The sequence below is a fragment of the Bidens hawaiensis genome, unplaced genomic scaffold (genome assembly GCF_021521415.1).
Source record: "Bidens hawaiensis isolate Kalapana, Puna unplaced genomic scaffold, B.hawaiensis_p1.1 tig00034761_1, whole genome shotgun sequence".
In the NCBI taxonomy this organism is placed as follows: domain Eukaryota; kingdom Viridiplantae; phylum Streptophyta; class Magnoliopsida; order Asterales; family Asteraceae; genus Bidens; species Bidens hawaiensis.
In genome coordinates, this window is record NW_027496044.1 from 1 (window position 1) to 16232 (window position 16232).

Below are 16232 nucleotides of genomic sequence, written 5' to 3' on the forward strand. Positions count from 1 at the left end.
AGTACTTGTTGGGAATTGAAGTCACAAGCACACCAGACGGTCTTGTATTGAGCCAAAGAAAATACACTTTGGACATCCTTGAAGATAGTGGTCATCTGGGATGTCGTCCTAGCCCTTTTTCCTATAGAACAAACCCTTAAACTCGACCATTGTTTTGAAAGTAACAAGGTGGATGCTAATCTCTATAGACGTCTTGTTGGAAGACTTTTGTATCTTCAAGCAACTCGACCCAACATTGCCTGTTCGGTCAATATATTAAGTCAATTTGTGTCCGATCCTCGCCAAGAACACATGGACGCAGCAATACGTATCCTTCGATACTTAAAAACAACCCCCGGACAAGGAACTTTATTACCCAAAGAAGGTGGTTTAGCTTTAGTGGCTTATTCTGATGCCGATTGGCTAGGGTGTAAGTTTACCCGGCGATCGCGAACCGGGTATCTCATTACGCTTGGGGGTGCTCCAATATCATGGAAAACCAAGAAACAGTCAGTTGTTTCTCGTTCCTCAGCTGAGGCTGAATATCAGGCCATGGGGACCACTGTCAGTGAGGTATTGTGATTTGTGGGTGCGTTGGTTGTTGGAAGGTTTACAAGTTCATTTCACTGGACCCGTTCCTCTTTACTGTGACAACGTAAGCGCAACATATTGCTAATAACCCAGTGTTTCATGAACGAACGAAACATGTGGAAATGGATTGTTGTTTTGTTCGAGAACGTGTGGAATCTAAGGAAATTTTGCCTTTACACATTGACGGTAAGAACCAAATTGCGGATTTGTTTACCAAACCGCTTGGAGCTCAACGATTACGTTTCTTGCTTGGCAAGTTGGGCATTCGTGATCTCCATGTTCCAACTTGAGGGGGAGTATAGAGTTTGACTACAACTAAACTACACGAATAGCACTTGGATGTGGATCACAATTATCTTTTATTATTATTTATCTCATTATTAATTTGTTTTCCTTTCGAGATAAGTATTGACTAGCTTTCCTTTACTCATTAGGATTCCTCTGTGTATTTAAACAATTGGCTACATCAATAACAATTTAAAGTTCTCTGATATCATAAGTTTTTATTAGCTTTCTTGTAAAACAAGAGGCCTATATATTAAATTTCATAATTTTATGAGCAGTCTAACTCAAGTTTCTGAATTTTTATTATTTAAACAAATGAATTTACATAAAATAGTTAAAACTTAAAAGTATTCAATTTATTCCAGACATTCTTATTTATTATGAGGAACTTATAAACCAAATTTTGTAAGAATCGGATTAGGATAGATACCCTGACAAAAACGCTTATTTATTCAAGATTCTTAATTTTTCCGCAACTTGGGTCTATTCTAGACTTAATTAAGAGAGGAAAGTTAAAATGCAAAGATGTATAAAAATGAGAGTAGTGAGAATGATTTGTAATTACACAAAAAAACCCTTAAAAGTTTAAAAGAATAATAATAAAAATCATAAATCAAAATATAAATAAAAAACGAAAAAAACAGAAAAACTTAAGTTTTTCCCTCGTCTTTTGTGTTAAAAAAAATCCGGAAAACACTTAATGTCAAGTAAAAACACACAATGACGAAAATAAACAAAAAATACAATGATAAATAAAAAGGGGCACAACATATAAGTCAAATAACATATAAATTGGATGTGGCTCAATGGTAGGGCACTCACTTTATTAGTGAGAGCTAGGGGGTTCATACATCACTTTCACCGATATGAGGGATGACTCTGGCTTGCCAGGGTTCGAGTACCCGGTTTTACCGGCTCCTCGTTGTCGTGCCGTTTGGCGGGCGTGTGGGTCGGGTTTTATCCGAGGAATCCCTCAATAGGTGGACCGCTAGGGGCTCCGTCTGTTCGGACTCGTGGACGGCTCAGGCTACCTTTTACAATAATTATTTTCTTTTGCAATGAAATGAACTACATAAATAGTAATTTAGATATATTAATCTGGCTCTTATTTTAGAAATAAGAAAAAACTAATTTAAGCATGCACTCTAAATGAGTGAGTTATGCCCATACATTACGTCAGTTAGGTTTTGAAAAAAAACTTATATCAAAACTTAGACAAAAAAAAAATTATTCAGAATTTTATAAAACATTACATCTAAAAAATAGAATATGTTTCTTCTATCTAAAGCTAGAACAAATGTGGCATTGGTTCCAATAATACCGATATCGACACTGTTATGTCGGTGTCAATTATGTTTGATTCGTTACAGGTGTAATCATTCTGAACATAAGTCGGTGGGTTACGGTACCCGTACTCGGTATTGTTTATGATAAAAAAATGTTTATTTCCAACGATTTCATCAAATAAGCATTGTCTGATGTAAGTATGAACCCATAAAATGTGTTTATTTTGATCAAAAACTATTAAAACGAATATTGGTACCGTTTTCGATAATAACAATAACGGTACAGTGTTGATAGGTTAGTATCAAGTATGTTCATCATGTGCATCGTACGTTATTTATAAGACAAATGGATAGAAATCACTCTTACTTTACAATAAAATGTTCTCATCTAAGTTGCACGGCATATCAATTGTAAATATATATAGTACGACAATTTCATGTTCTGACTAATATGACATTTTGAGTGAGGGTGTAACCACAATAATGTCGTCAATTTTTTGCACATGTCTATCATTTTTTGTTAATATTAAACAATAATTAGAGTTAGGTAATTACATTGTTACAAAATTAAAACATTAATTCCCAAACATGTGACTTTAAGCCTTGGTATCCAATCATTTTACTTTATAGAAATAACAGGGACTAACCGCGTAATTATATGTTGATAATTTTATTAGTTGATGTTTATCTTAGTAAGGTGTGGTTGATAATTTTCCTAAAATACTTATCAAACAAACGTAGATACAATTTCAACAATTTACATATCTTATGATATAATATAATTCTCGTTTAATTAACATAAAAACAAATGTGACATCAACATGTACATATCTTATATATGATTATAGGTGTCTACATAATACGATTATATAAATCATGACACTCCAACCTCATCCTTATCTTTCACTCTATATATACAAAGTATATATATCTATCAATATACATATTGTTTGATTGTGAATGTGAAAATGGAATTTGGTTATTATATGGGAATTTTGTTGGGATTAATGGTGGTTTTGAAATGGGGATTAAAGAGTGTAAATATATGGATTTACGAGACGAACATGGAGAAGACTAAGAGGGAGCGTTTGCCCCCGGGTGATTTGGGTTGGCCGCTCATCGGAATTATGTGGTCTTTCCTTCGAGCTTTCAAGTCTAGCGATCCCGATTCGTTCATCTCGGCTTTGGTTCAAAGGTCATTACGTATTCCCACTTTTGTACTTGTTTCAGTTTTCTATTCTTGCATGCATGCATGTTTTGTTTCTTTTTGAAGTTATGAAATTTCAAATAATTAGTAAGTGACTAAGAAAGCTATTAAATAATTATAAAACTAATAAAAATATTTAACATATCGTAACTTAAATTAATCAGGTATTTTATGTCAAAGCTGAAGATTGGTATTTTGTATAACTTATTGATTAAACGAAAGTTTATATAGATTAATTTGTATGTGAAAATTTGCGTTACCATCTGGTTTGTGTCGTGTTCATCCGACTACTATAACTATTTTCGAGTTCAGGTTAATTAAGAACTCTAGAACCTCCTAACATGTATTAAAGTATAATATTGATTATAAGTTATTTAATATTTATAGAGTATTATATATAGTAGTTATATTATAGAATATTTAATTTTTTTAAGTCATAATTTGTGTTGAATGAAAATATAAATTATTTATATAACATAAGTTAATTTATTTATACAATATTTATATAATATTATTTAATATAATATAATTAAATTAGCATTAATGTAAGATTATATAATACTTATCTAAACAAATTATATATAACATTCAAAAATATTTAATATTATATAAGAAACAGACAAACCAACCAAAACAATAATAAAAAAAAGTAGAAAAAAAAAACAAAAATAAAACTTGTTAAGTAGAAACTGATTCATATTTCATGATGTTTTGTTGGGTGATTCATATGTTTTAAAAAGATCCATCTAATTCTAAATGGCCACTAAATTGGTATTGAATCATGTGAATGAATCGGTCTCTCATATAGAGATACAGATGTAAATTTATAGATCTAGTCTGTTACATGATGAATGATCAGTGTTGTATTATAAAAAGGTATAAAAGGAATTACAATTTGATTGCTTAGTTTTATTAAAAAAAAAAAAAGGAAAATAACTAAAACAACTATAAAATTTGACTATACACGTATTACTCTATACGGGCTATATTCATATTTCACCTGACAAAAACTAACACTAATGAGATTAAAACGACCCGTATTGCATAATATGTGCAAGTTGTATATATATTGATTTTCAGTGGTATCTATTATCTGGGGCCAGTGTACCAATATTTAACGCCTATGCGTTTTTAATTTCTCAAATGCTATGATATTTGATAAATTTGATGTAGCAAAATCTTTTTATTTATCATTTTCACAAAACAATATTCTTTTTTTCAATATTTAGATGTGGGTCGAGTGGTATTTACAAGTCAATTATGTTCGGTAGTCCTGCCATCATCGTGACCGTACCCGAAGTAGTTAGACAGGTGTTGTTGGATGACAACAGGTTCAAGCAAGGGTGGCCCGACTCTGCGGTTGAAATCGCGGGAAGAAGATCGTTTATTGGAATATCATATGAAGAACACAAAAGGCTTCGTAAGTTGACTAAAACACCGATCAATGGTCATGAATCCTTTTCGATGTACATCCCCAACATCGAGACCAATGTGGTCTCGTCGTTGGATAAATGGTCAAAAATGGGCCGAATCGAGTTCTTGACCGAACTCCGAAGGTTAACGTTTAAGATAATTATGTATATTTTTCTAAGCTCGGAGGTTGAACACTTAATGGAGGTCTTGGAGAAAGAGTGCACAACGCTTAACTGTGGCCTTAGGGCCATGGCCATCAATATTCCCGGTTTCGCATACTATGAAGCACTTAGGGGGTGTTTGGTACAGAGAATGGAAAATGAGAGAAAATAGAAATGGAAATTGAATTGTAGAGAAAGAGAATTGGTATGGAGAATGAGAATCATTTCTCTTGTTTGGTACACGAGAAAATAAACAGAGAACTCTACCATACCCAACCCCACCTCCACCCAACCTGACACCACTCACTACCGCAGCCCCACCACCACCACCAGCCCCACCACCACAGCCCCACACCACCAGCACCACCACCACAGCCCTTTCTTCAACCACAGCCCACCACCACCGGCTGCCGCCACCAAATTCCCTTCTTCAACCACAGTACACAAGAAATTAAAAAGATTCAAATTTTTAGAACATAAGATATAGAAAAAGGAGGCTCAGATCTGTCATCACTGCCTCTTTGGAGATTTTGTGGTGGTGGTTGTGGTGGCGATGATGATGATGATAATCAGAAGCCACCTGCGACCACCGCCGATTTCCACCACCACTGTCACCCACCTGCGACCACAATCACCCGACCATCTGAAAACCCTAACCTACCACGAACCACCACTTGAAACCCTAATCTCCGTTCACCCGTACCACCTGCAACCTACAACCGGTTACCATCTCTGTGTTCACCACTGCGAACGGCGGAGACGGGGTGGTGGTTGCAGACTTGGAGACGAGGTGGCGGTTGCAGACTTGGAGACGAGGTGGCGGCCGGAGACGGGGTGGTGGCCGGAGACGAGGTGGTGGTCGGAGACGAGGTGGTGACATGCTATGAGGAGGCTGCTGAGAAATGGATTTCTCTTTGTTTTAAAGAGAAATGGAATTCTCTAGTTTTAGAGAAATAGAAATGAAAAGTGGAAAACAAACAAAAGAAATATTTCTAATTCCATTTCTCCCTAATCAAATCCCTCTACCAAACACCTCCTTAAGGTTTGTTATGTTGGTGTTTTGTTTGCTACAAAATACACTTGTACATGTAAATTTCTTAAATGGGTCATGTTTACGGGTTGGTAGGTTGAACCCAACACGAACCTGAATAATTGACATGTTCATAAACACAACACGAATTTGGAAATCGTGTCAAACACATTGACGTGAACACATCATATATTTTCATGATGGTAAACATGAACCCGGCCCATGAAATTTGATTTAAGTTTTTTGAACATTAATACTTTAAAATAAATATTAGCTGTAAAAAACACATTTCATGGGCCTGACTTGAAACTGACCCAAATCCATCAGGTCAACTCAAACATGACCCATTAGCGAAACGTGAATTGAGTCAACTGAACCCAAACCTATGAATTTCATGTCATGTTAGAAATCGAGTCAATTGAATTACTACACATTTATAGGCAAGAATGAAACTCGCAACCATTATGGATGGAATAATAAACGAACGTAGGAAGAAACTAGAGACGCCTCAAGGGATTAACCGAAAGGATATGCTCGATCTTCTCCTAGGGTGTGAAGACGACAGCGGAAGAAAACTGGACAATAAGAGATCATCGATACGTTAATTGCGTACTTAAACGCCGGCCATGAGTCTTCAGGACACATTACAATGTGGGCCACTATCTTTCTCCAAGCACACCCTGATGTTTTCCAAACCGCCAAGGAAGAACAAGAGAGGATCGCGAATAATATGTGGTCGGAACAAAAGGGGTTGACCCTAAACGAGTATAGACAAATGGAGTATATGTCTAAGGTGATTGATGAAACGCTTCGCGTGGTGTCGTTTTCGTTCATGACATTTCTAGAAGCCAAAGAAGATGTCGAGTTCAAAGGTTCGGTCATAAACTCGATCTTAAATATATAATAAACCCCATTACTATTATTAGTTACTTATATATGAAAAAACTATATAAATGTTGTCTTTAAATAAAATGTAGTGATTACATCGAAACATAAGGCAATCGGGCAACAAGTTATGCCGCTACCGCTTTTTGAATTGGAAAACCCTTATATATGAATTTTTTATTTGGTATTAGGTTATGTGATTCCTAAGGGATGGAAGATTTTGCTTTGGTATAGGAGTGTTCACCATAATCCAGAATATTACCCACAACCCAAAGAGTTTGATCCTTTAAGATGGGATGTAAGTCTTTAATTTGTTGATTGTATTTGTATTTACTAATGACTTTGTGAGTTGTAGTCTTTGACTAATATGAGCCTGCATGTTGACCAGGGGTATGTACCAAAACCAGGAACTTTTGTTCCATTTGGAGGAGGAAGTAGACTTTGCCCTGGATACACCCTTGCCAAGCTAGAGATTTCTATCTTCCTCCATCATTTTCTCCTAAAATACAAGTAAGCTTATTGTGTAACACTAAACTATAGCTAGAAAAAATATGGATAATTGAATCTGTATAAATCCTCAGTTTTTACCTATAAATATGTATGCTATGTACGTAAAAAAAAAAGTAAAACTAATTTGTTTATATATTCTTTTAACTTTTAGCCGTTTACCTTCACATGTATAAGTTCCATAAAATTTGTTTAAAATATATGTTTAAATGATTTTGTTATATTTAAAAATTTTAAGAAAGGAAAATAAATAACCTATTTTATATATATTCAACTTGTTCTCTCTATAAAGTGTTCTCCAATCCACACTCATATATGTTTATTTTTATTTACATGGGTGTGTTTTTTTCATAACCAATAAGGCCACCCGTAGTGGGCAGCGAATTCGGGCAAAATCCAGTGATGATGGGTGAGAACAACGCCCCCGGGCGAGGGGGGCAACCGTTTATCGCCTGCTTCCTTTTCTTTTTATTATTATTATATTTGTTTGTGTTATATATATATATATATAGGGTTTGGATCAAATACAAATGAAATTAATGTTCTAAACGTGAGAATCAAGTAGAGTAATTATATATACAAGTAGAGTAATTATGTAATTACTCTATGATAATTACTCTATGATGTAATTACATAATTACTCTACTAGTATATATAATTGCTCTACTTAATTCTCACGTTTAGCACGTTAATTTCATTTGACGTTAATCTTCCCCTATATATATATATGTTTAAGTTCAAGAAAGAAATCAAATTATTGTAAGAAATGAGAGAAATGAATATGGGCCGCTAGTTTTATTTTAGGGTTTAAGTATTTAAAAATAAATAAAAAAGATATAAATGCAACAATAAATGCACTCTCTCTCTCCAATTAATACAACTAATATAACGATAATAAATATCTCTAATTAATATATCTAACTAATTTAACTATAATAATTAAAAAGATAAAAACACTACTTTAGTTTTATTTTTTATTTACACATTCTTCATTTTATTCAACATAAATACAATTTATTCATATAATACTATTTCTTTATATTAAAAAAATAATTTTCACTCAATATTTTAGCATATAGCAACGTATTTAAGTTCAATAAATATACAACCTACACAAAGTTATATAACTTACACTTGCTTTGAGCAATAAAAACGTACAACATACAAAAAGCATATGACTTACATATGTAATTCGACATCAACAATTATATAAACTACACAAAGATACACATACCCTACACATGCATAGGTCATATGTTTTTCATATGTAAACTATATGTTTTCTTATTCTTAGAATAAGTGTATGTTATATGTTTTTGTGCAGGTTGTATATTTTTTATTGACATTTAATGCAACCATGTGTAAGATAGTTTTTTGTATTATTCATCACAATGTAACTACGTGTTAATGGATATTGATATGTTGAATTTGAAGAAATTGGTTTTGAAAAGAAATTAACGTATGAATAAATTGTATTTGTGTAAGATAAAATTTTTGTGTGTAGGTTATATGTTTTTTGTGTGTAGGTTATATGTTTTCGTGTGCGTGTGTATTTTATTGATGATGAATTTTGTGTGTAGGTTAAATGTTTTTCGTGTGTAACTTATATGTTGTTTTAATTTTAGAATAAGTGTAGATTATACGCTTTTGTGTAGGTTGTATGCTTTTTGTTGATATCTAATGCAAACACATGTAAAATTGTTTTTTGGTATTATTCATCATAATCTAAGTATATGTTGATGGATATTAATATATTGAGTTGGAAGAAGTTAGTTTTGGATAGAAATAAATTTTAATGTATGAATAAATTATACTTGTGTAGGATAAAAATTCAAGAAACAAAAAGTAAGTTATAAAAATAAATGAGTTCTTAATATTTTCTAATTATAATAATTTAATTAGTTATATTAATTAAATAAATAAGTATTATGGTTTATTAGTTATATTAATTGAAGAAAGAGAATAATTAATAGTTTCTTTATTTAGCTTTAAGCATTTAAAACTTAAAACAAAACTAGTGGTCCATATTCATTTCTTACATTTCTTACAATAATATCATTTCTCTCTTGAACCATCCCCTATATATATATATATATATATATATATATATATATATATGTATATGTTTAAGTTCAAGAGAAAATGAAATTACTGCGAGAAATGAATATGAGTTACTAGTTTTATTTTAGGTTTTAAAAGCGTAAAAATAAATGAAAAAGATATAAATGCACACTATCTCTCCTATCAGTACAACTAATATAATCATGATAAATCTCTCTCTAATTAATATATCTACATAATTTAACTATAATAATTAAAAAGATAAAAATACTAATTTAGTTTTATATTTATTTACATTCTCTTCATTTTATCTAACAAAAATACAATTTATTCATATAATACTAGTTCTTTATATTAAAAAACAATTTCTTTCCACTCAATTTATTAGCATATATCAATGCGTAATTTTTAACAATAAATATTAAAACATAATATATTTTTTTTTCAATTGATATATCTAGAAAAACTATTGTCATAAATAATAAAAAAAAATGTCATACAATGTCCATTAAATATAAACAATAAATATACAACATACACAAAATTATATAACCTACACTTGTTTTAAGCAATAAAAATGTACAACATACAAAAAAACATACAACTTACATATTAAATTCGACATCAACAATTATATAAACTACACAAATATACACATATCCTACACGTGTGTGGGTTATATGTTTTTCGTGTGTAGGTTATATTTTCTTATTCTTAGAACAAGTGTGGGTTATATGTACGTTATTGTGCAGGTTGTATATTTCACATTTAATGCAAACATATGTAAGATAGGTTTTTGTATTATTCATCACAATGTAACTACGTCGTGTTGATAGATATTGATCAGTTGAGTTAGAAGAAATTGGTTTTAAATAGAAATTTTTTTAATGTATGAATATTTTGTATTTGTGTATGATAAAATTTTCGTGTGTAGGTTATATGTTTTCGTGTGCATGTGTATTTTATTGATGATAAATTTTGTGTGTAGGTTATATATTTTCTTATTCTCAGAACATGTGTAGGCTATATATTTTTGTGTAGGTTGTATTTTTTTTTGATATTTAATGCTAACACATGTAAAATAGTTTTTTGTATTATTTATCACAATGTAACTATGTGTTGATGGATATTTATATATTGAGTTGGAAGAAATTTGGATGGAAAGAAATTTAACGTATAAATAAATTGTACTTGTGTAGGATAAAAATTTAAGAGACAAAAAATAAGTTATAAAAATAAATGAATTCTTAATAGTTTTCAATTATAGTAATTTGATTAGTTATATTAATTGAAGAGAGATATGCATTTATACTTTCTTAATTTATCTTTAAGCTTCTAAAACCTAAAATAAAACTATTGACTCATATTCATTTATCGCAGTAATTTCATTTCTTTATTGAACCATCCCTTATATATATATAGGGTCACAACACCATTACACCTAAAAAACAAAAACTCATCATTTGCTGACCGGGCCTCACATGGCGCAAAACACCCCATTTTGTAGCCCATCCACTACACATCTATCTATTCTAATATATGACTACCTATTTTTGCCACTTGTCACTCTCATAGCTCTCTTCCTCTTTATTTTTTCAACATTTCAATATTGATCCTTGAAGGGGTATGTACTCGCCTCAACACCGAGCGAGGCGGGTCAACCCACAAGATATAGACAACAGGCTTGGAATCAAGACATTACGAAGGCACAAAGCCAAAACCTATGCGCATGGCGCATATCACATATGCGCAGGCATCATATGCCCAGGCACCACACATGCTCAGGCATCATATGCCCAGGCACCACAGATGCTCAGGCATCACATGTGCTCACGCATATCACATATGCGCGCGGCGTATCAGCGCGCGGCGCATATCACATGCTCGTGCATATCACATCTGCGCATGAAACATCTGCGCGTGAGAATAAAGAGAAGACCTCGCGCATCCTCAGGATTGGCGCATATCACACATGCACTTAATCAACCTCGTCCTTATCCAAATCAGGATTAGGGCAACCTTGATTGTGCACGTCAGACAACCTTCCAGAAGGTATCTTTTTAAGGAATAAGAATATGCTGATGTTGACAGCTGCCAAATGAAAGGTGGACAACTCAGCATAACCCATGTGCTACCACGTGATTATAACCAATGAGAAAGCACCAGGTGTCCCAGAGGACACGTGGCGCAGAGCAATTGGAGGAGGCCAACAAGGCTGAGCCCAATCAGTGGAAACCCTAGCACTATAAATACAGCATCAACTCCACAAGGAGAGACACTGAATGATTCACTGAATCATATCACATTCAATCATATTCAATTACATTCAATCACAGACAGTTACATTCAGTAACACAATCACACAGAGTATTCAGCTATTAAGCAATACCCTCCAAATTCCTTACTCTCACATATTATTATCTTCTCCACAAATACTTATTCTCACACCGGAGGGTTACCCCAAAGAGGACCCCTCTGTCCCTTTCTGAGGGGTAAGTTAACGGTGCTGTTCATTTTGTAGGTGGAAGAACACAGATCCAAGAAAACCATCGGTGAAATAGTATAATCACACCCGAGGAAAGTAGATCGTCTACCAGCGAGTCGATCCACGTCTCTTCAATCCTTATATTTTGATTCATTTCAATATATGAATTGAAGTTTATTTTTCTTGAATGTAAATCCTATTCGATTCATTCCTTAACATTAATGTTGAAAGATAATAAAATAAGAAAATATCAAAATTGAAGTTGCAGACCTATTAGAATAAAATTTTAAAATCACAGGTAATTAAAATCAAGGTAAACTATAACTTGTTTTTAAACCAGGATTTGAGCAGCAATGCATAATTTTTTATATAAGATTTGTTTCAAATTTAGATTTAAAACTTTCTCATATTATTTGAACTTAAGAAAATTTGTATTTTCTTAATTTTTTCCAACCATTTTATATAAATATTGCAAACATAAAGAATACATTATATATATATATATATCTCGGTGTTTAGTATTAAATCATTGAAGTTGAATATTATATTTATAATTCATATGAATACGATTTACTATATGAACTATCTATCATTTATTTATATGACTTTTTTGTGCAGTATAAAATGTTAGCAACAAGAAGATCAATATTTAGTTTTCAATATTTTCTTTCATAACTTAAGACAAAAATGCTCCAGAAACATATGACTTGATTTATACTTTTTTTTAATTGTTCAAATTTATTAAATTTAATATGCTTTATAAGACAAATTAATTAATTAAAAGCATTCAAATTTTTTAACAAAAAAATCTGTTTCAATCCTTTTCCATTATTTTCGCTTTCCAAAAATCATTTAAGATATGAAAACCTAGAATATCGTTTTCATCAGTTATTCCTTCAAATCATTTCAATATTATATTACTTAGTAATCTTAATTTTAGACAAATACAATGATTTGAGGTTATGTTAGTGTAACCTGTTGGGTAGTACATAATTAAAGTTTCTATTATAGTTTATATTTAAAATAATAAAGCTATACACAATTTTTTATTTTAAAAAAAAAATAGTGTTATTTGAACATGACTTTAAGGTTAGTATGTCTTTGTCATTTTCCATTCATATGAAATGAAACAAATCATTTTGTTATATTTAAATTTTGGGTTTTATATGTTTATTGATTATACAATTGTTAATTTTAATATATAAAATTAATTAAAATTTTTCATATGCAGAATATTAATAACAACAAATAATTTATCATGATTAATCAATTTCAGATTCTAATGATGATTATATCATCAAAGTTTAGGTAATCTGTTTTTTTGGGATAATCATTTTTTGGATAAACATGAGGAAATGATCTCAAATGACATCATGTATATTAATTGATCAAAATGTATGTTATTTTATGTGTATGAATATTTTTTTGTTAGTTTTATGGATATATATTATAATTTATCTAGGGTCGCGGTATATACTTGAATAACCTTATTTGTCATACAGACATATATGTTATCTTATAAAGAGTTACAAGCAGACATAGCCTAAAGATTTTGATTATTGATAAACAATGTATATCAACCAATACAATCACAAATGTAGTGTACAAGGAAGATTTTACTCCACCCGTTCCATTAAAAGTGTCAATGTTTCTTTTTTTGTTTGTCCCATTACAAATGTCCACTTTCAAAATTTATTAGTTAATTTCCAAATTTACCCTTAAACACACACAATTAACATTAACAACCAATATTGATGGACCCAATTTTCAGGGGCATTGTTGTCATTTAGTAAGCAAGAAAAAAGTAATCATTCAATCTACCTTAAACTTTGGGTTTTTCAAACCATGACACTTCTAGTGAGACGGAGGGACAACTTATTGTACCATATTTGTGTTATCTTAGTTATGTAATTTCTGTAATTTTCTTATAAATTGTAATTGTATTAACAAATATATGATTATTTTGTTGACTATAATTCACTTAATAGTTAAAGTTACAATATTCATCAATTACTTGTGTAATACACGGGCCTCAATCTAGTAGCCTAATAGACTAAGAAGTAGATAGTACATTTTTATATACCAGCGCTAGTGTGAGAGAAAAACATTTAGTTACATAAGTGTCTTATACGTCACATTCAAAGACATACAAATTCATATGTCGTTCTCTCGTTGTCGTTTCTTAAAATATATTGGTTCATATAAGACCTCTCTTTTTTCGCTATATATATTTGTGACTTTGTGTTATCAATATTTTTTATATATATGTATGATGAAATATTGATCAAATATATTTGATTTATATTGTTGACTTGAAATGGAGAATCCAAGCTGTCCAGTGAGGTACCTGCCTCATCCAAGGCCCAAAGACAACTGTGTGGGAAGGGTAGTTAAAGTATCCAACTGAATGAGCGTAGGTAGTTACTAGGTTACTAGGTGTATAAATAACGTTGTAAGCATGACGGACTAGGATAATGTCGTGTGTACAACTGAACATGCTTTGTTTCCGCTTCATTTGCTATCCTGCTATTTGTTAAACCAAGTGTCTTATAAAGTGTCATCATGCATGGTTATTTTTATATTTTACTAGGTTATAACCCGTGTATGGGTATTGAACATTATGAAGTTATTATGAATAGTTTATGATTAATAAATACAAATTATATCTAACAATGTTTCATTTACACTTGAATATTAATTTCATGTGAGTAGAAATGCAGGTCTTATCTACTTCTAAATGTCATTTAAGATCGAAAAATAATAATCATTTATGACTCCCGTGAGTTATAACCTATGTATGACAGGAGATTATAATTAAACAAGAACAATAAAATATATAATAGTGCAAGTTTCAATTTATATCATTAAAATTAATATAAAGTTTATATTAGAAAGCTAAATAAAGTAAGAAATTAATAAATTAGAGAAAAAAAACAGCTCTTAACAAAAGTGAATTATGTGTAGACCTGTTAATTTCTATTACAATTTAGTTGGTAACTTTTTAACATATGATAAAGATACAATTTTCACAAGATAATAAGATTACATGTTTGTATCACTCTTATCAAAAATTAAAAGTTAATCCTTGTAGAATTGATTGTATGCAGCAACTTCAATGACAATATGTACAATTCGTATATAAAGTTGAAACAATTGTATCGTTAATACTTTGCATTTTGATTGATTTAGTATTACATGAAGATGATGTTATATGAAATAACATCAACTTGTAATAATAATATTATAATCAAACTTAGTTGACAACAATTTGTCAACAATAAAATTTCAAACATAATAGAAACTGAAAATAAACCTTGTTCATTAAAAACACTTGCAAATTAAAACATTCAACTTCAGAAAAACATAAAGATACTAAAAGTTCAAACAGGAAACAAAGTAAACGAAACTTGGAAAACAACAAACACACGAAAACAGAGTTTTTTTCAAATATGCCAAAATGAACTTATTTTTCCAGCTTTGGAGTGAAGAGTTTCTTGACATATACTTTCGGACCTTGATTGTCTTGACGATGGGCTTTGCTTGAAGATTCAGCTTGGGCTTCATCAACATCGTAAACATCTAACAAATTTTGCTTTAGATTCACTTCAGAATGAGAACTTCTTTGAACATAAGCTTCTTCAGTCAAGATGACATTTCCATGAGTTGTTGACATAACAGATAAGGGGGTGTCATTTTCACTTGTGCTTGAAATTGTGTCCTTAAATAAAAAAATCAAAAGTTTATTGTCACAATAACCATATGACAAATATATTAAGTTAACATATAGTAGTAATATAAAGTTTTGTATATATAAAAAATGAATAAATTGTCAAAATCGTCCCTGAGGTTTGGTTATTTTTGCGACTTTCATCCAAAAAGTTTGTTTTTTGCATGTAGACCATCAAGGTTTCCCACATTTTGCCAATTACATCCAAATCGTTAACTCCGTTAATTTTGATCGTTAACTTAAGGGCAAATTGGTCTTTTTACCACTATATCTATTTTATTATTTTAAACCTAGTTTTATTTTTTCCTATTTGTTATACATTATACATTAAAAACAAAATAAAATAAAAACCCATTGTTCTCTTTCAACCAAACCGAAATCGTCACTCTCACCACCACCATGAGCCACCCCACCACCACCAGTCGTCATCACTGGAGATGGGTGGTTTCCCGGCAACCAACTCCGACATCGTACCCCACACACTTCTGACACTTGGAGATGTGGCTTTCCCGGAGACCATGTCGGCCACCATCTTCCCGAGCTGCTACAACCATATCCAGCCACCGCAACCATTGTCGCCCACCATCTTCATCAGCCAGACACAACAACCACTGT

At 31.5% G+C, this 16232-nt stretch overlaps 1 pseudogene; it reads left to right on the forward strand.

Moving 5' to 3' along the window:
• Window positions 1–3109: 3109 nt before the first annotated feature.
• LOC143586671 (ent-kaurenoic acid oxidase 2-like) lies at window positions 3110–14297 on the forward strand (annotated as a pseudogene).
• The last annotated feature ends 1935 nt before the right edge of the window (window positions 14298–16232 follow it).